The 21817-nt window shown below is 34.8% G+C and overlaps 1 long non-coding RNA gene across 1 annotated transcript; it reads left to right on the top strand.

Annotated features, from left to right (window-relative positions):
- The first annotated feature begins 15863 nt into the window (after positions 1–15863).
- LOC120624139 lies at positions 15864–16963 on the top strand. The gene is made up of 2 exons (XR_005658744.1): positions 15864–16002; positions 16871–16963. It is a non-coding gene; the product is annotated as an uncharacterized LOC120624139 (long non-coding RNA).
- The last annotated feature ends 4854 nt before the right edge of the window (positions 16964–21817 follow it).

Genomic DNA, 21817 nt, shown 5'->3' with positions numbered 1-21817 from the left:
AGTCATCATACAAAATCAAGAGACAAGGTACTTTGCTTCTATAATTTTCACGTAAATATATAGCCTGTATACTTCCTTGTCACTTTAATCGCTACAATCTCTATTAAGTTTTAACTTGCTTTATAAACTAAAGGGTAGATGTTGCCAACGGCTTTATCATTATTATGATTACTATCCTATTAGCGAAACACTACATGACACGGGTCTCATCAGAATGAGAAGGGTTTAGAAGTTTTTACCTACAACCATCACGGCTTGCTACGTACGGTTTGGTAGACTTCTCTAACAATTCAACATAATCATCTATACTTATAATAAAACTGTAACTGGAAGATTTCTGTACATTTAATATATTTTGAAAGTTTTTACCTACTGAGGAATTATCAGAATGAAAATCATTTGTTAGCAATCAATTAGCTGACGCGCACAACTTCATCTGCACTAAATCTAAAATGACCGTTTTTAATATGTTAAAAAAAAACTAGAACTTAATTGCAGCGCCAACTACCAGGTCTAGTTATTAGTAATTGACAATAATCAAAATACTCAGTAATGTACATACAATTTTTTTTCATATTTTTCTTTGGGTCATGATTTCTAAACATAACGGTATAAAATATGTAGGTATTATTGGTCATTTGAACATTCAGCTTTTCAAAATAAAAAAAGGATCGCGACATTTCCGGACTGGACTTTATTCTAACGAAAAAAATGATAGAGGCATTATCTAGAGAGAAAATATGTATGTAGAATACCGCCTATACTTGACTCCTCGACAAATATGTACGACAAAGTAGACTAGCGTGCAGTCTTTGCATTCATACGACACTAAAGCATGCTTGGCCAAATAAATATTTGCGTAACAAATTGTCACGTGCGTTTAATTATAATTCAGATTGGAATTGTAAAATATCTTGGAGTTAACCTTAAAAAATATATCTCAAAATAGAAGACCTTCATCGAGTACGAGGGAGCTCTCTATCCCTTACACCGATCGAAGGGCCTTGGAGATAAAAATTGGGACATTAATTTGCTATTGCATATATTTATGCGAATATGAACACATTGAATTTTAAGACTTTAGTTTTCGGTTTTTTTGTTTAATTTAAACAAATGTAATTACTGCCCAAAGTGAATTTACCTTGCAACAACATTTTTTGTTGTACATCGCTATTTTAGTCTTATAAAGTAGGTGACAATATATACATTTTGAATATTCTTTAGTCGCGACTAGGGAGTAGCTCTCTTCTGACGGAAGTTTCCGCTATTTAAAAATAATAATTTGGATTGGTCGTAAGTATATACTCCACGCTTCTTGACTTAAATGCCAAATATCATAATCAATTAGGATTATTTATTTCCAATATTTTCAAACGGATTGATTGTGAATAGCAAAGTGAATAAAAATTCAACAGTTAAAAAAAATAATTAAATTGCAAAGTCTTTTAAAAATCTCTAAATATACTTGTTTATTTGATTATTAATATTTTTTCTGACGGTTGCGACATTCTGTAATAATCAATGACAAGGACATGTGCTGATCTAACCTTGAATTTTCAACTCTTAATAATTATATTTAACACATGAATTTTTTTATAAAATGTGAAAGAAAAGGAACATTTTACTCTTTCATCAATAAATAATAATAAAAGTTTTACTTCAATCGCGCGTAAAGATTACAAGCACACACTTTGTTTTTTTATTAGCGTTCATTGTAATTATAAGTTGTTTGAAACCCTATTTTTGGCAAATATTGTACAATTAACAAGTGACGCGGAGGAGTAGACACTACAGCTTCCCTTTGCTAGGGGACCTAGTTCGATCCCAAGCACGCGCACCTCGAACTTTTGAACTTTTACATGCACTTTATTATCAATATATTTTTAAACTATACGACTAAAAAGAAAATAAAAAACTATTTCGGAATCTAGATTAAAAAATTTGGACTCGCAAGTCTGGTTTTAACGATTATTTATATAACATCCAAGATTTGGTAATAACGATTTGTCACTGACACACAACCCCAATAAGTACCGAACAAAAAATAGAGATCAGAGAATCAAATCCATGGTCTCTTAGCCTAAGGCAACGAGATCCTAGATTCGAGTGGAATGTGCTTAAAATGACTAAAGACTGGACCAAAGATGCAAAATGTACGAGCCATTTTGGAGAAAGTCGTAATATACATACGGATAAACATTATTTAAAGTTAATTAATTCGCTGTTTTAAGTAAGAAGGTACCCACCAACATATTAAATATTAATTGTTTAAAAAATGAAATTTTTATTGAACAACATTTTTTGGTAAATAACTTTAGACCGGTATTTTGGATTTTCAATTATTTCAAAAATTCGTTAAAAAGGTATGAATGAATTTTTGACTAAATACTTACCTAACCGGTTTTAATTGTTTAAATTTTATTGCATTGGAATATATTTGGAAGCTGATAAAATATTCGCGGATCGAACAAGGTAGGTAAAAATATTTTTACATTCGGGTCTTTCATGATATGCTCTCATTTTCTTCAAATATTCCTACGCAGCGAGGTCATAAGTAGGAAGAGGACACAGGCCTCTCCCATAGTAAAAGCGATTTTAGGGCATAGACCTACGCTGCTGCAATGCGGGTTGGTGGACTTTAATGACAATAACGCCGAATAAGTGATAATAACCGGGGCCGAAACCGCCAACTTGCTAACTCCGGACTAGTATCGAAAATTCTTTAAAAGAAAATACATAATAATTTATATAATTAGGCCCGACCCGGGATTCGAACCCAGGACCTCCGTCCGTAGTTGAACATGCAGGCATTTAAAACTCATAAACACACATAAACTATAGTCAGATATAACTTATGGTAAGAATATATATCGAACGGTATATATCGAAGCGACCAAACACGCCACTTGTGCAGTTCTACTCAAAACCTGAAGTCATGGCAATGCAACCCACGCAGAAATGATAGACGTGTCATTTCTGCAATACCACGTTTGTGACCTAATTTCCTATGTTAACCCGGGCGTGGTCTCTACGGCCTTTATAATACGGATTAATTTGGTCCAGAACTATTTCTACTCCCACTCTAATTTTTTACCATCGAATTGCAAAGCATAGTGAGGAGGTAAGGATGTTCCACGGATATACTACGAGACCAAAAGAAGAAGAACAAGACAAGAGCTTCGCTCCGTCGTTTCTCATACATACCTACCGCAAAGATCTGCTATCATCTGATCAGTTCTTGCAAGAAATAAAAAAGGATAATTTAGTGCAAGGTTATTGAAAAAAATCAAGCAGTGCTAGTGTGAAAACACCATTGAAGCGTTTCATACTAGTTTTCCGCGCGTTTTATTTAAAACAAATCAATAGTAATATCATTTTATATTTATTAATTTCTCTAATTTGTTATTTTTATTATATCAACCCATTACCGGCCCACTACGGGTTACGGGTCTCATCCTACTATGAGAGAATTTTAGGCCTTAGTCCATCACGCAAAAATTAGAGGTGCCTGCGAATTCGGACCCCAGAGATTTAAGAGACAGGAGCATAGGAAGAAGAACTTATAGCATCCCTCCGAGGAATGGCAGAAAGGTAATAATCGTATAGTGACGTGGAAAATCGGTCATCTAGACGGATACCCCATCCAGTTACAAACTGGCTCAATTGAATAATTTGCATTGTGAAACTAGGTAACAACATCTTCATTATCACTATCAGTTTAACAACATCCCAAAACTGGGGCCGGGGCTTCTCTCTTGTAGGGAGCCTCGCCTTTGTGGTACCCACCAATGTGAGTTGGCAGGCTAAGGCCTACATTACTCTGAACAAAACTATAACAGAATTGCGCAATCGCGCGTCATTAAGTGTTGTGTGGAAACACTGTTATAGGCGTCGGCTACAGGCAATCAAGTGTATCAGTAGCAATACCGACTTGTTTTTGCTGCAATTATTCATTCGAAATATTAATAATGTAAAGTATTAAACTGTGTTAGTTAGGAACTAAGGTTTCATTATTGAATACAAGTAAAAAAACTCGTGCATGAACCCACTTATATACCACCATATTAATAACATAAAATGAAAAGCATTCGGAAAAATTGTTTCACACAGGGTGCTGAGAACTCAAGCTGGTCAACTTCATACGCCTTTGAGAACATAATGGAGAACATTTAAGCATGCAGATTTCCCCACGATGTTTTCCTCCACCGCAAATGATATTTAATTGCGAAGCGGACTTGACTCAGTAAAGTTAGAGGTACGTACTATCACCGATTTAAATACGTGTTAATATTGCCTATCGAATTTATCTTCGCAATTGTGTTGCACCGCATCTATAGTGCCATCTTTTTTGTCTTCTCATGCGTGTTTAAAAACTTACATAGTGAGGAAATCCTAGGATGGGCATCGACGAATCTTAAGATCTTGACATTAAAATATAGCACATGTGCTAATTTATAGTGGCTTTCGAAGTTTGAGACTAAGACTGTTAATATTATAACAATCATAAAAAAATATTTTTTACGTACTTTTGATAAACGAATAATTAACTTCTTATGAAACTACGATAACGAACTAAATTGTAATAGGAGCTGCTGTTCCTGAGCATTGTTTGAATAATAAAAAAAGCGGTTATTGCATTAGGAGGGTAAGGCTACTCGGACACAGCCAATATTTTTGACAATATAAGAGTAAGTATTGACAATATTTTTTACCATGACTTCTAACACGCAATTTGAGTCACGTGAGGAAAATCTTTAGTATATACTTAGATTACTCTTCAGATTACTCTAAAATAAAAATCAGAGGTTTTTTCCATTTACATATGTACGGAAGATCTTCCTACTCACTTGTGTTGTGCTTGGGGACCAAGGTCCGACCATTCATCTATGAAAGTAATACAACGTGTAACAGAATTACAAATTAATATTGAGGGATGTATAAGTATATTTCATAAGGAATCACTCTGTAAAGACATGAAATCAATAGAAACATATCTATTTTTCCATACAAATGAATTCAAAACATTCTAAGTGTTTCTTTATGAACAACCCTATTGAATATAAAAGACCAACACGCGCACAGTACCTACGCTACGCGACGTGTACCTAATAAAGTGACAGGAGCCACATGGTTTTAATTTTACATGTAATGTTATCTGATGTAACTGTATCTGATTTCTTTCAGTAAAAACTAGGGCCGGGGGTTTACTCGAAAAACTATTCGATTTTCGGTTTCGCAGATTAGTCTTAGATACAGTACATAATGTGCCTCTAAAGCCTGTGAAGTATTATTTCGGTTTTCATTTTGATTTATTTCAGTAAAAACTATGGCAGAGGTTTACTCAAATACTATTAGGTTTGCGGTTTCACAGATAAGTTTTAGAGACAGTACATAATGTACATCTAAAGCCTGTGAAGTATTATTTCGGTTTTCATTATGATTTATTTCAGTAAAAACTATGGCAGAGGTTTACTCAAATACTGTTAGGTTTGCGGTTTCACAGATAAGTTTTAGAGACAGTACATAATGTACATCTAAAGCCTGTGAAGTATTATTTCGGTTTTCATTTTGATTTATTTCAGTAAAAACTATGGCAGAGGTTTACTCAAATACTGTTAGGTTTGCGGTTTCACAGATAAGTTTTAGAGACAGTACATAATGTACATCTAAAGCCTGTGAAGTATTATTTCGGTTTTCATTTTGATTTATTTCAGTAAAAACTATGGCAGAAGTTTACTCAAATACTGTTAGGTTTGCGGTTTCACAGATAAGTCTTAGAGACAGTACATAATGTACATCTAAAGCCTGTGAAGTATTATTTCGGTTTTCATTTACATATTGTATATGACACTCGTGTGTGTAAACTTGGATACACGCCATGTATTCCGTCAAATCCTGTGGCATCATCTAGTTTGCTAATGCAAAGACTCTCACACGTTATTTCATTGCAATTACCCCAGATTTGCAACTACCTCTTGAAACTATATCTTGACTAAAAATCAATAAAAATGGATAAAATGTCGTTATTACGTTTTCCATCTAATACCGGATAAGTGCAATAGGAAAGTCATGGTACTTTTCTCAAATTATTTTCCTGTTTACATAGTAGTATTATTATTATTTGTAAATATCAGAGCCAAGCTCGCTTCTTTACGGCTCCGTCTGGTAACACTATTTACTTATTAACTTTAAAACACCAACATGCGCTAAAAATGTTTAAATTCAGACAACACCTATTGGATGAGTGTCTATGTGTCTCTCGGTGAGCTAGTATCTCAAAATTTCTTTCTCCGATGAGAGAGGCCGAGGAAGAAGATTTCACATGCATTGAGAATATTCATGGAGAATGCTCACCTCGCAAAGTTTTCCTTTAATGTTAAGAGAAGCGATATTAAATTCCTTGAAATGCACATAACTCGGAGCGAGGGATCGAACTTGGTACCTCCAAATGGGAGGCCGAATATAAATATGCTTATGCCGACCCACAAATATGCTTATTCTCTTCTTCTGTTCCTGGGCCGTCTCCGTATTTGGTTGGCCTGAACCGTTGCACATGACCCACAATATAATATATTCATAACTTAGGCTTATAGAACAGTACTATAGTCGGTAGGCTTCGGCCGTGGCTAGTACCACCTTAACGACAAAGACGTGCCGCTAAGCGATTTAGCGTTTCTACCCGACATCGTACCGTAGCGCTAAATGGGTATCGGTTTAACAAAACTACCAAAATATTTAAAAAGCATTTTTGAAGTAGGTATGTAGGTATTTATAGGTGAACAGGGATTTCGCAAAAGTGTTTAAGGTATTAAAAATCTTATTTTTATTTGTGTTAAAATTAACCCAGTTAATTAACACCAACCAATGCGCCGGTAACGGACGTCATGCCATAATCGCACAAAAACTGGTTGCATGCCAATACCAAAACTGAAATGAGTTCTAAATATTTGGTATAAAAATGAAAATACTTAAATCTGGGGTCACGGTCGAAAGGTACCCTACTTTTAATTATTAATTTTTGATCGCCTTAAACCATATAACTAAAAATATAACTTGTTACTCCGTATCATTTTGATATTCCAAAATGTATATTACAAAGCTAAAGAGTTTTTTTGGTTAAACGCTCTAATCTCAGGAACTATTTGTTTTTAATGATAGTAGAGTAATTGACTTACCCTTTACTTACTCTTGCCTAAAGATAAGGATCGCACTACTTAATTCAATTTGTAACTAAAGATGTTGAATGAGTTGGTTATTAACTTCGTGCGGGAATGAGAATGCGCATAAAAAGTAGACCTAGTTTCTCAGCATGCTATTTTGATCAAGAAAGCAGAATCTTGGATTAGATAATGCGAGGAAGTAAATTTAGTGGTTGAAGTGAAATTAAATTACTGGTAGTAATCAGAAATTAATGTTCAAGAATCTGATTAGACTAATTTACACCGCACATTTGCTCCTAAAATGTACATAATTGATATCAATTTCGACAAATTGTGCCTGCGGCTTGATATACGAAGTTAACGTGTTATTATTGTATGAGTTTTAGGATTTCAAGATTGGCTTAGGTCTAGCTTACTTAACGGACTTATTTTTAAAACGTACCAAACCAATACTACCTTTGCCTTATTTTTGGCAATCGCCAAGTGAGTTTCTGCATGAAATTGTATTAGTAAAAAGATCAAAGTTTTGAATTTGAGTCTTGGACTTTTACTTTCTGTTCTATTTTGACGCACTCACGCACCATTTTGTTTTTGCTATAAGTTAACGTACGTTGGAATAGGTAACGGAATTTCAGTATGTATAAGCCTTCTGGATTTTTATTATTTGTTATGTCTTTTATAGAAGCAGGCATTACTTTGCGGAATTCTATGATATACAATGAAGCTGAATTAGCTATAAATTTCGTTAATAATTTCATTTCTGTAGGAACTTCCAAAATTCTTATATAGTATACAGATAAACATAACGCATCTTTCTGAAATAGCAGTGCATTTATTGTCTAGTTCTTCAAAAGTAAAGGGAGCATCTTCTGAGGTACTATTGGATCACCATTGTGTTTTGATAGAAAAAAACATGTAGAATATTTACTGCAACCTTAGATGCAAACTTCCTCAAGGTTATATTCTCATCAAGGTCCATTAATGTAAAATTTCTTTTATTGCTTTCACAAGATTACCATACTTACTAGTTAGTTACCTATATCAACCGCAGTTTTTTTTAATCTGCAGTTAACGATTAGTTTTTTATTATTTCTTAGTACATTCAATTCTAAGTTCTTCCTCAATTTTTTTTTTGAAATAGTCTAGTCAGTAAGACTTGTTTTTTATATTTTTATGATTCTCTGGTTAACCATATTTTTGGGGTACATTCTTCATAGTGTTTTTTGTAAATACAGCTGCATTATATTCTAGAATAGTGTAGCTCGCTTGCCTACGAAGGAATTTAGAGAGTTATTACATATATTCTATGCCTCAAACTTATTGACTAGGAAACCAGATCAAAGGGGGTTTCACGTCTTATGGACTTGAGGATTATTATTACTGAAGAGTGAAAGCCTTTTTTGTTATTTAAGTATTTCATTATATTTTTGTTTTCTGATTTTTGCTACTGAATAAAATGATATGAGGTTCAAGGTAATGTAACGCCAGTTATCCCACCTGTTGCCGAGACATTTCTAACATTGAGTGCTCATTAGGAGAAGCATCTGCTTTCTAAGCATCGGTGATTCCATGTTTTGCGATCGTTGATTTAATACGCGATTAGGTCTCACTGAGATATAATGGAATGAAAAGTTAAACTGTACCATAAGATTGGTGTTCCTTATCTTAACAATGATTATTAAACTTACAATAATTTAATATATTTCATTGAAATTAAGAGTACTAATAATTAATAATAATATTGAAGGGACTGAGAATTTCTACTCAGAAAAAAGCAATATGTAACCATTTTTCATTGACCGACCCAACAATCGAATGCAAGACTTCCCTATACATAGCCAAACATGGTATGGTGGCTCTTAACAATAAACCACATCTAAGTTCGACTTATTCGCGCTATCGCAATTAGGCCACAAAACCCGCATTTTGTAAACATATTTTTTGCTAAAAAAAAACTAAGCGGCGTGTAGTGTACAGGATAAAGTTTACAGCAATTAAACGCAAGCCGAATGGTATTTACACGAACGGTTTGGAGCCAGTTTGGTACTAACTAATTTGTAACCAAGTTTCAGCATCGTAGTTTCAATAGATATAAACATGATTTTTAGAGCAATTTCTTTTAACGAAATAGTGATATAATTTTGAACAAACATAAATATTATTTTGCACCGAAAGTAAAATATGATAAAATAGGCATAATATATTTTAAGTGTGCTACAAACAGTTAATAATTATTTCCATTTTATGGCCCATATAACGTGGTCCATTTCAACAATTTAATTTTTAATGGAAGCCATTTATTGGACTAAATATCCAATTGGACTACATATCCAATCGGCAGATTACCCATTGAATTCCTTATTTAGTTCTATTTAAAAACTAGTATGTGAAATTAGGTAGATACAAGAATATATGAGGGAGTTTACTGTAATAAATTAAGGAACCCCAACATAAGTAAGCTCTGACACAATCTTGAAATTACAGAGTTCCAATTAGCTGGCAGTCGACCAAAAATCATGTATGGTTTTATTCCCCACTTCTGGCTATAAACATTCCGTGGGGAACAATGTTGAAGCTTATTTAAAATTAAAATCAATGCTATGAAAGACAAAGATATTTCATTCAGTGACAATGGCTGAATGAGAAGGAGGTGCTGGATGCGACGTATCGCATTGTTAAATGTTTTAATATAAGAACCAAAAATCTAATTAGGGAAATTGAATATCATGTTCAAAGCGTGCGATGCTTTTATTAAAAAGTTATCTCCTTTTGAGAAATCGCTCTATAGGTACGATTCAATGACATTTGCGAACGGTTTCTGAGCGTTCCGTACTTTTTTATTGCTCATCATTGATTGGGACTAACAACGTTTGCACAGTGTCGTATCCGATATCGAGACGAGCAGTTACAAAATAATTTTGATACCTAAAACGATAAGTCACTCACTGACTGACTCATCAATAGTATAGTCCCTATGGCCTGGTAAGCTTCTAGAGTGGGCTTGGCTGGCTGGATGAATTGATCTAGCGGGAAGTTGAATCAGCCGCCCTACAACGGACGGTTCTTGCCCACCAAGTACGAAGATAAAAGATAAGTCCAGGGACAGAAGAATAAGAAGCAGCACAGACCGGTAGTCTTAGGTGTAGATAGTGAAAATTTTGCTCAATGGTTTCCTTTAATATGTAACAGAAATTAGGCGGGACTTTTTTTTGATTTGAAATTGAGTTTCGATTATTACATACCAATAATAAAATTATTATAATTTTAATATTTACGCCCGAAATACACGCATTGTTATAATAAATCTAATCCAAAGTCGTCAGATGGCAGATGGCATTTAGTATCCTTTTCTTGTATTCGCCGAAGATATCAACAAAACTAAATTTAATTTTCCATCTGCATTTTGGATTAGATTCATTATTAACTTCGTTTGTTATGGATTGTACATTTTTTGAGCAACAACTTACCTAACTAACTTGAGCGTACAACTTTTTAATTTATCATAAAATAATATAATATAAATATTTTATTACCCAATCTATACTTTACCTTGACTTTTACCGTGACTGTAATCTCACCTGGTGGTAAGTGATGATGCAGTCTAAGATTGTAGCGGGCTAACCTGTTAGGGAGTATGGTAGTCATACCTCTAATCGGTTTCGGCGAAATCGCACCAACACTACCGCGCACACCGTTGCGCACGGGAGATCGTCAAAATTATTAACAATTCATTCGTATCGGTAATTATCTATAAGCAACTTCGGTTACTTAACGATGTATTTATTGATAAAGCATATATGAACTCCAAACATAATTCAAATTAAAAGCTGTTTTTCAAAATGATGAAATTACGTATTGTATGAATATTATTTTCTTAGACAATCGCACCTCTCATTGTCGTAAGGCACCAATATCGAATCGGATACTGTGAAAACGCGCTGATTCACGGCACGTGCTGAATATAAAGGATTTTAAAAAAGTGAATGTGATATTTAAATATGAAATCCGTGGAATGTTAAGTGTTTCGAAAAATTTGAAACGAGTTCTGCTCGTCTTGTGATTTAAAAATATTTTCATTCAAAGTTACGACTGTTTGTATAGAGAGTAAAAGACCTTCTACTTGCGATACATAATTAATTTCTTCCTGTATACAGTAACCTTGTACTTTTTACGAACGGAACCGGTAGACGTCATCCTGCCGGTAAAGCAGCGCCACCGACCGGTTCAAATCGTGTTTTTAAGCCATCCAGGAACCCATTGAAATATACACAATTTCATCAAAATCGGTCCAGCCGTTTAGGTGGAAAACAAATACAAGTACAGAAGAATTATACATATATTAAGGTACCTACTTAGAATTCAGGATTTATCATCAGCCCCAGGCCATAATATAAGACCACAAAACGAATTTCGGCAACGGGACAGGCTTCCCAGCTTACAAATCATTACTCCTATGAGATCGCCCGTCTGTAGCTGTAAGATTATGTAAGGCTGATTATGATGATGATGATTGTAAACGAAAGCCTGGAGATAAAATATTGAAGGACAAATACCTAGAGGCCGGTCACCAACAAGATGCACTGACCAGTCCAGATTTGGTAAAACTATAAACAGATCTTCAAAAATATATGTTTGTTATATTATCGCCACTTGGCGATAATATAACAAACATATATTTTTGAACAATAAAGAAAGAAAGCACAAACAAACAAGCAAAAAAAACAAAACGATAAATACAGCAATAAAATGAATACTACTAAACTAATTTATTAAACCCACAACTATTATAGTAATTACATAAAACTAACATATACATAAAAAAACATAAATAAAAAAATAAAAAGGTACATACATCTTTTTATTAGTGATCGATGACTACAGCAATATATAATACTAGCCGTCTCGGCGAACTTCGTACCGCGGATCATTTTTTTTTAATGAATGTTTTATTTTAATACCTTTTATCCTATTCCGGTCTAAGAGGAATCCAAACAATCAAATATCATAAAAATTGGTCCAGCCGTTCTTGAGTTATAAATGGTGTAACTAACACAACTTTATTTTATATAATATAGATTAAAATTAAATGTAAAGTTTACAGACTATCACTAGAGAAAAGATAACTCCGCCATGTGTATATTAAATAATGGTTGGAAAATTTGAATTAGGAAGATGATGGTTAAACATACTTCGTCAAGTTTTTACACTATGTTTTTACAGTGTCTATCAAAGTCGTTCCAAAGTCTTGAACATAACTCTGCCACTGACTTCACCATACATAACCGCTTCGTCCTTAACCAAGGACGTTCGAACAAAGTAATACGAACATCAATGTTCAATAAAATCGATTTCTGTATCCAGTATTACCTTATACGGATCGCCACTATTGTTCACTAAGTGCATATAGTTGTGTTAATACATATGGAAGTACAAACGCGAGCAAATTCCCTGATGGTCTGGAATGACTTACAACGGGCGATGTGATGATTAACAACATCAGCCTTTTTCGTCGACTGACTGTAATTTAAAAAGCCACATCGAATTCTTGGAGCACTCAAATGTATTGCTCAAAAGCGATTTCAATAAAATAGGTTTTATATAAAAAGTGGCTTTCGTATCGGTAATACGCCGATATAATTATCTTGAAGAGCTTGTCACCTTATCCGTAAATAAATTTTAGACAAAACCGTGTAATATGGTGATGAGTGTCTTAAAGGGTTTTTATTTTTAGTCCTCAACGCATTCTTGGTTGAAGTCCAGTTTAGGAAACCTGTCGATGCGTCGACTGTTGAACCTTTCTGTCGCGTGCCTAGGTGTAAAGGGACCATTATTAATTTTTTAACGGGATTTTTTGAAGTAAAAGTGCGCTATTTAGATCCATCCCAAAGTACATTTTTCCGGGATATCTCATATGCTACTGCTAAAACATCGGCCTCTATACTATCTCTTTTTGCAAATTATGTCAATATGTTGCTCCGTTGCTGAGTGAAAGAAGGATAAACCAAACACTAAAAATTCGAATTTTTAGTATCAAAAATGATCACGTAGTGGTACTTTCTAGAAATCTTATACAACAGGCCTTCTGTTACAGGAATATTAGAAAAAAATAATATTGAACGCGTCGTCGGAAAATTTATTAGGTTACATAATATTTCGTAGTTTGCTTTAATATAAACAGATAACAGAGTAATATCTTAATTATAGTATAAGTTGGGTAATAAAAGAACAGCAGTAATGAGCACATTTCGACTAAAAAATATGTATATTAAAAGTGGTCTATTTAATATCAAGGTTTCTAGATTATTTAAGGTTGATATATTTATTATAGTACGTAATGTTGGTTTTAGAAGTTTGACGGACGCAAAGGTTCTCAAATGCGTTAATGCGTAAATAATTAATTTCCTAATGTGTGAAAATGTACCGGATACGCCTTATTTCTAAGTGCAGGTAAGGATTTCACTAATTGCATTACAATATATTTTTTTACGCAGTTTCATATTAATTGAATAAATCACACTTGATATGTTTGCCCTATTCTGCTGTTTATTTATATAATTACCAGCTTTTGCCCGCGATTTGGCCTGCGTGGAATTAATTTAACCGAATCTGGTCATTCATTTTTTCGTGAAGGATTTAAGTGTACTGAACATCCAAAATTCTTATAATGGTATTAGTAGGATTATAAGCCTGAGCTAGCTATTGTTTTGTGTATATAACCTTTCCTTCCAGAGTTATATTTGCTCTTAATAACCCGTTTATTGAGTAAGACGAAATACCAATATACTAGTTGTTGGCCGCGGCTTCGTCCGTGTTTTTGTGGTTTTTCATTAGTACACTCAGGTATATAATTAAGAGTACCTATAATACCTATTTTTATTTAAATTTTTAGTCAGGTAATTGGTTTATTAGTCTTTGCGAAAAAGAGTAATCAACATCCATCCTAACAAATGTTCGCATATAATATTGATCTTATATTGTGATTTCATGATGTTGATTTGATTTTGTTTCTTTTATAAATATACCTACCGCACAGAAACCGTATATTTTTTTTAATTGCCACTTTCGATAAGGTGGCCAATAGTGTTAGATACCTTTGCCGCGCGGTCTCATCCGTGTTTTTATTTTCGCGTTTGTTGTCGCCTCGTCGGTTATCGTTACCGATCTGAATATTTCCAAGCAGTTGTTTCAGTTGTTAGACGCTTTGCCGGTAACACCGCAGTGGCCAGTACGTTAACTTTAGTGATAGTTTGTTACCTATAAATATAATGGTGGTATACCAACGCAGCACCTATAATGCCGGGTATGTTAGTCAAATTAAATTGTTCCGATTAAGACAATGTTAAGGATTTGATCTCAAAGTTGAATGAATGGTCAACTACCATTCATTTAACTTTGAGATTGTATTATTTTTATCACCGCCTGTTATTTGTCTACGCGGTAATCAAATAATGTTTGTACGTGAGGGTAATTGATTTTTTTTATAGAAAGAAAGAGAGAGAGCAATTAACTTCATTAATAAATTATTCCAGACATTCAATTTTGCAAACCCTTACGTGCTCAGTAGGTAGTAACATAAGATGCTGCCAGACGCCTATAACAGTGCATTACTGGATGAAAGACAATGGAGCCACCACGCTGGGCAAACGTACGTAGTAGTAGTAGCTTCGTACGAAGCCCGCGGATAGACGAGGGGTGGTAACATCTGTATTCAGATTTTCCGTAGGTAACCACAAGGTATACTCATCATATCAAATTATTACCAGCCCACATCTGGGTACGGGTCTCCTTCCACAATGAGAAGGATATAGACCGTTATCCACAACGCTGGCCAAGCGCGGATTGGTGGACTTTGTGAACATTATGGAGAACTCTTATGCAGGCAAGTCTCCTCTCGATGTTTTCCTTCATCGTTGAAGCAAAACTTAGAGGTGGGATTCGAACTCGGACCCCCTGAATGTAAAGCCAAAGTCCTAACCACTAGGATATCGCTGAAAGATATAATGCATTCAGTTAATGATTGTAATTAACATTAGTGGATCTAATATTTGGGTTTGATTAAGTCAACGTAACTTTTAGATAGGCAAGTAGGTTATGATAGTGAATTTAACTTCCAAAAAATTGTCCTGATTTCTTAAACTTCTCTTATGGTCATCTCTGAAGAAGAATTCATTATAAACACCCTCTCAAAATAGATAGAAGAGTTGTGGTCACAAAACTAGATAGATATATGGCTTGCACTTTAAACGTGAATAGGAACAAAAGTTGAAACAGGTTCTGATTACCCTTGACTGATCGTATCTGCAGTTTTACTTTTATCATCCCAGTCTTATCTTCATCTGTTTGTAAATTATAATTTATAATATTGTTATTCATCAGCATTATAAATTACAATAATGTTAAAGTATTATTTTGTAAGCGAGTTTCTAAATGTACGAGCATTTACTCAAATAGCATTCTTTGCGTAAAAATATCGCCAGGCGCTTCCAAATATGTAGTTTTATGTCATTATAATGAAGGAAATTACATTGTTTGTACTAAGAATATACTTATAGAAGATATATACATACTTCTTCTTCTTTGGGGTAGTGGCTATGTGTGGCTTCAATTTCCTGTGTCACCCTAACTGTTACTAATCTGTTAGGATTGCCACTGTATGAAATTACTCTTGTTTATGTTTACGTTTGCTATTTTTTACAAAATACGAGAACTAAAATAAATCAACTTATGTTTGTTGTGTGTCAACTTATGTTTCAACTATACCTTCAATTGTAGGGAATAAAATATGTACGGATAAGAAGATCTTTAAGCATTACCAGTAAAGCACTATTAAAACACTTGCATAGTAAGTACCTTATTCGTTTCGGTTAAACGTTTCTGCGATTATCAGCAAGGCTATTCTGAATAATGCCATCTCCATATCGAAGCTCACTCAAGTGAGAAAGATCACTTCGAAAGCGATCTGACATGACCTTGACATGATATTCTCTAAACACCTGGCACGCACTTGCGAAGTGAAGTGAGTTTCGAATTAGAAGCTCGAACAAATATAGATTCTGATGGCGCAGAAGGCGCTTAAGTATTGGAAAAAAGACAAGGTGGATCTCTCATCCTATCAATCGCAAGATAATCGTGTGACGAAGGCTGGAGAAAGACTTCTTATTTTATTGGGCAATGGAGACAGGGAAGGTTGCCCGTCAGAGCCAAGTCCTGTAAAAGAGCTGTCGACAGTGGGTACTGTGTATCCCAAGCTGATGGTCCGTCTGATGGCAAGTGGAAAACATGCCTATAAACCGAGCCTCCCTTCGCAGGGCATCCAAGCAACAAGTGCCTGTAATTACACCGGCAACGACGCCCTTCTGACTTGAGCCTTCCAGACTACACAGCATTGCAACTACTAGTTAGTTAAGTAGTACTTTCCCGGTCGAGCTTTGCTACAATTTTTTTTTTTTTACTGTACACTCATCGCCATCTAGTCCCCAAAGTAAACGTAGCTTGTTTTATGGGTACTAAGATAACTTTTGAATAATATACATAAATACTTATAATATAGGTACATATAAACACCCAGACACTGAAAAACATTCATGTTCATCACACAAACATTTTACAGTTGTGGGAATCGAACCCTCGGCCTTGAAACTCAGAAAGCAAGGTCGCTGCCCACTGCGCCAATCGGCCGTCAAAAAATGTTCTACTACTAATAATTTCAGATGGGGTCAGCGACGGCAGAAGCCACTGGAGGTTATGTGCGAAAGCCTCCCTGTGATACATCCACCAGGTTTACCAACAAAAAAAATTACAAGTGAGAAACCTTTTATTCAGAATTGCATTAAAGCAACAAGATTCTATGGATTTATGACAGTTGATTTATATCAAGCTTAAATTCATTTTAAAATATCCTTCTCGTAATGTACCTACCGTTAGTGTTCATTAAAAAGTTATAATTACTCATATGTATACTGGTTTATAGCCTCTGTATTTAATTGCAACATGGAATCAATTACTTTATATCAAAATTCAAATTGTATTAGCCTAGAAGCTTAGTAAATGTTATTAGAAATACACAACAGAGATGGGGTAGCAATAGAAATCTTAATAGACTTGTTATTAAGACTTCTATAAGGGTTACTTAAGAGCAATGGGTCACCACACTGCTGATTCGCGGTTTGGCGGGCTTCAACAATTATAGCACTTAAGTGATAAATATATGTAAAACTAGCTGACCCGCGCAATCTGCATCAAATCGATTACTATCGGTTTTAATATCTTAAAAAAAACAAGAACCTAATTGAAGCGCCACCTACCGGGTCCAAGTTTATTAACAAACTATAATATGCTATCCTGTTGGAGCTGTCTGCTTTTCCGGGATAAAAAAAGCCTATGAGCTATTCCAGACTGTATTTTATGCCTCTGTCGGAATTTAGCAAAATCGGTTTGGAACCATCCAAAATAGATTGAACCGATTTTGCTCCCTCCCGGATTTTGTTTCCCCCGGTCAAAATTTTCAAAATATTATTAAATGTACAGAAATCTTCCAGTTACAGTTTTATTAGAAGTTTAGATAGGCATAAGTTGCAAAGCTGATGCATTGCATCAGTTTTGAGTTTTGTTTTGAAAAATGAAAAAATTAGTAACAAAAAATTTTGAAACTAGAAAGTCTTACCTACGCATTCTAGAGTTGAACCTACGAATGATGTAGGTAACAAAAGGTTGTTAAAAGTTTGTAATAAGACTCGTTGCAGGAGGTAACGGTAAAAGAACAAAGGTGCTTATAAAGTAGGCCTACTTGAAATAAATAAATTTTTAATTTGAATTTGAATGAAATTGAAATACTAAGCTGCTTAGTTTTTTTTATTGTTAATGTATTGCTGTTGATTCAACTGCATGAGGTTTCATCATCCCGTGGGCTTAACATTATTTCCCTCATGCAGTAAAATAGAAATCATTCTTGAAGATCCAGATGTAGAGAACATATTATGTGCGTGTCATATTAAATCCAGGTTAGCTGACCCCTGAAAAGATAACAAAAATATAACTTAATATCATAATCACATCGATGTTTACTGTACATAATAAATTCATCATTTTTAACCCATTACCGGTCCAATAAAAGGTAATTTATTTTAATCACTACCCCAAGTGGGGCACGGAGAGTGACGATTCAAGCTACCACAACGGAAACCATTGACCCACGGTTTGGTCACATTGGCAAACTAGTGCTAACGTCGACGACGCTTGTGGTAGATAAGAGATATAATAAAGCGTGTAAAAAAAAGAGCCTTTGCTTGTAACTCTCACTACAGGGCACGTGACTCCTGTCAGAATAAAAAGGAGTTTGGATCGATTGCGGGACCTCAAACACCTTTGATAACGTTATGTAGAAATCTCTGGTATGTAGGCTGTTTACGATGTTTACTACAATGTTTTCTTTCTTCGACAAAGAAAGTGATATTATATTTGCTTAAAATTAAAAATTATAATATCACTTTCTTAATTTACCCCACACAATTGCTTTAATAAACCTAACTCCGAATAGTTACAGGTGCGTGCTGGGGATTGAACAAAGCGAATCCGAAGCTGTAACCACTAGGCTATCACTGTTTAATAATATTATTAAGATAAAGTTTTATGTTCCACTTTGGGACAAATTTTATGGAAAGATATTCTTAATTTTGAGTAAAAAAAGATTGGGTTGTTAGCTTCAGGTTCCTGCGCAACGAGCTTCAGTTCTCAGGATTGATGGTGAAATTATGTGAAATTACACCATCAATTGCGTACCAACATGGGATAAATATCGTATGCGACAAAATGCTTAACAGGGGAATATAAATTTTTGGAAATCGTTTCGTATTCATGTATCTACAATTTCTGATGAATAAATTTCGCTTTCAACAAGAATGTTTAATCTAAAGAAGGGAAGTTACGGCAAGTTTTTGTGTATTAAGTATGTCACAGTGAAATACCAGGAGTTCTGTGAAATTCCTAGGGTAGGCATGATATGATCTAATTTTAATGTAATCCTAACTACGTGTGATATTAAGTGTTTGTTTGATCGTTTGTTTGTCCTTCCTTTACGCTCTAACTAAGCGATTTACTAACTTGATTTTTGGTATATGGAGAGTTTAAAAGAAGGAGAGTAAAAAAGGCTACTTTTTATACCTGTTTAACAAACAGTTCTCGCGGGTTGTGTAAATACTGAAATAATCGCGGGAAAAAACTAGTGGTGAGATACTACAACATTTTCAGTGATTTTAATGTTTCTTGAATAAAGAACACTAGCTATTACATGCAGTATACACCCGTTAAGTAAGGGTGGTAACGTAATGCTGTAATATTATAGTTTAAGAATCGCGTACTTATAGACGTAAACTTTCCACTCGACCTCTGTGATGCTTTGTACATCCGCGCGATCGAGCGCCATAGATTTTTCATTGTCTCTCAAACTATGAATCCAAATAATCAAAAGATGCTTCGAGAGCCAAGGTTTATCTCCATAAGATAGTATGGATATTAAAATGCCCTTCTTTGTAATCAATGATACGATAATAATCAAATCTGGTAAGTATTTGGAGAGATCGTAATAAAGAAAAATGTCTGGCTAAGTTTTCTTCTTATCCAACAGTGGCGTGCATAGAGGGTATGCACGGGGTATGCAGATGATATAAAATGAAGAAAATCTTCAGTACGAGTTATAAAAAACTTAAGGATAGGCATTGTAAGAGTAATAAAAAAGCCTACCCTTAAGTATTTATAACTCGTGCTGGGGATTTTCTTCATTTTATATCATCTGCATACCCTGTGCATACCCTCAGAAAATTAAAAATATAAAATTCCTTATCCTCGCCTGCCCCGAACCGAACTCGTGTCATTCACTCATAACCCACGAGATCTTATGAATGGGATGGCCAACTGTCAATCCCCAGCCTGTCTGGATTTTCGCTGGTCTCTCAGGTATCGATCTTACCGATAAAGACATACTACCGTGAATGTGAGTTTAGGGGTTTGGTTTATATAAATGTACCATGTAAGAGTAAGTCTGCATCATGATTTACCACCAAGTCAACCTGCAGTCAAGGGCTAACATCTAGTGGAATAAAACGTGAAAAAAAAACCTTTTTTAACGGTATGTGATTTAAAACAAAACTATGCCCGCTTAATACTTCGTATGTTAATATGTTATTAGTATGGGATTTCTCTTTTGCCCGTAGTGAAGGCGTAGGTCAGTTTGGAGGGTTGAGCCACGTGCCTTGCCAGCAGATGTTCCGTGACACCTGCCTCGCCACTGTATCCATCACGTTCTAACACACACCAAATGGATATCTTTGTCCCTGTTATGATGTACTTATTTTTATATAATTTATACGAAATGACGGCAACTAGAGTGGACCTTGTGGCAGTTATAATGGCCAGCGCTAATTTGTGTTAATTGCGCAACTCTATGTACACACTTTTTTTTGAAGCTCCATTAAGAATTGGTGTTTCTATCTAGAGGTCTTTGTATCTGTGTAGAAGGTAGGACCATCTCTAGGCTAAACCACCTTCGCCACCATTATTTTCATTTATATTAGGCCCAACCTACTATAATTCTCAAAATGAGAAGAGTTATAATACACCACTCTGGTCAAAGGCGTATTGGTAAATTTCACACGCCTTTGAGAACGTTACAGAACTTATCTCACGATGTTTTCCTTCAGCCTTAATGATATTGTAATAGTTCAAGATAAAGTATCCCAGGTCCTTACTTGCACATTTCGTGCCGGAATAGTCACATAAAAGCACATGGAGCCTTTACATTAAGTATACTTCTTAAGCACTTCTAGGAAGTTATTCTTTCTGCTTACAGTGACTCGACCACGAGTTTGCAAGATTTATTCTGTCGAGAATATGTCTTGCAGTCAGTTGCTCTTTTACAATTGTGTATTAATTATTCCGTCTTGTCCAACTCTTCCTCGTTTTTCTAACCATGGTCGTTTAAAATACTTTTTTTTTTTTTAATTTTTTAGACGAGCGCTTGACTACAATCACATTTGATGGTAAGCGATGATGCAGCCTAAGGTTGAGCGCGCTTCCCTAGAAGATGCCTATTCATTCTTGATTACGTTTTAGTATTATTTATTTATATTAGTAGTAGAATTATTGACGTATTAGTGTAAGTTCGATTTCAGTGTAAAGCCAAGAGAATTTGTATTGTAATACTTATAAATATTACAAATGCGTAAATGTCTTTGTTTGTTTATACTAAGGAGAATTTATACTGACTTTTTATCCCAGGAAAACAAACGGTTTATACGGGATTTGTAAAAGACCGAAATAAAAGTGGATGTATAACGCGGTCAGTAACGTGCACAGGGTTTTTGACCAGGGTATGCATAAAGGAGGTGCTTGGCATAAAATGGAAAATTCCCCTCCAATACGAGTTATATAAAATAATTGGGGTATGCAGTGCTTTTGTGCATGTATGAAGTGCACGCCACTGAACGCGGACCACTGTTTAAAAATCTCAGTACCTTCCAGCTTGGAGTTTGAAAAATGCCTATGTCCACCCCTGTGCATTGGAGAGCACGTTTAGCAGCACAACAATGCAGGTTATCATGAAGTTCATATGATAATAAAGCCCGCCAACTAAAATTGCAAATACGAAAATTTAAACATTTTAG

This window comes from Pararge aegeria, chromosome 5 (genome assembly GCF_905163445.1).
Source record: "Pararge aegeria chromosome 5, ilParAegt1.1, whole genome shotgun sequence".
Lineage (NCBI taxonomy): Eukaryota > Metazoa > Arthropoda > Insecta > Lepidoptera > Nymphalidae > Pararge > Pararge aegeria.
The sequence above is the reverse complement of the archived record's forward strand: the minus strand, read 5'-3'. Positions and strand labels throughout refer to the sequence as shown.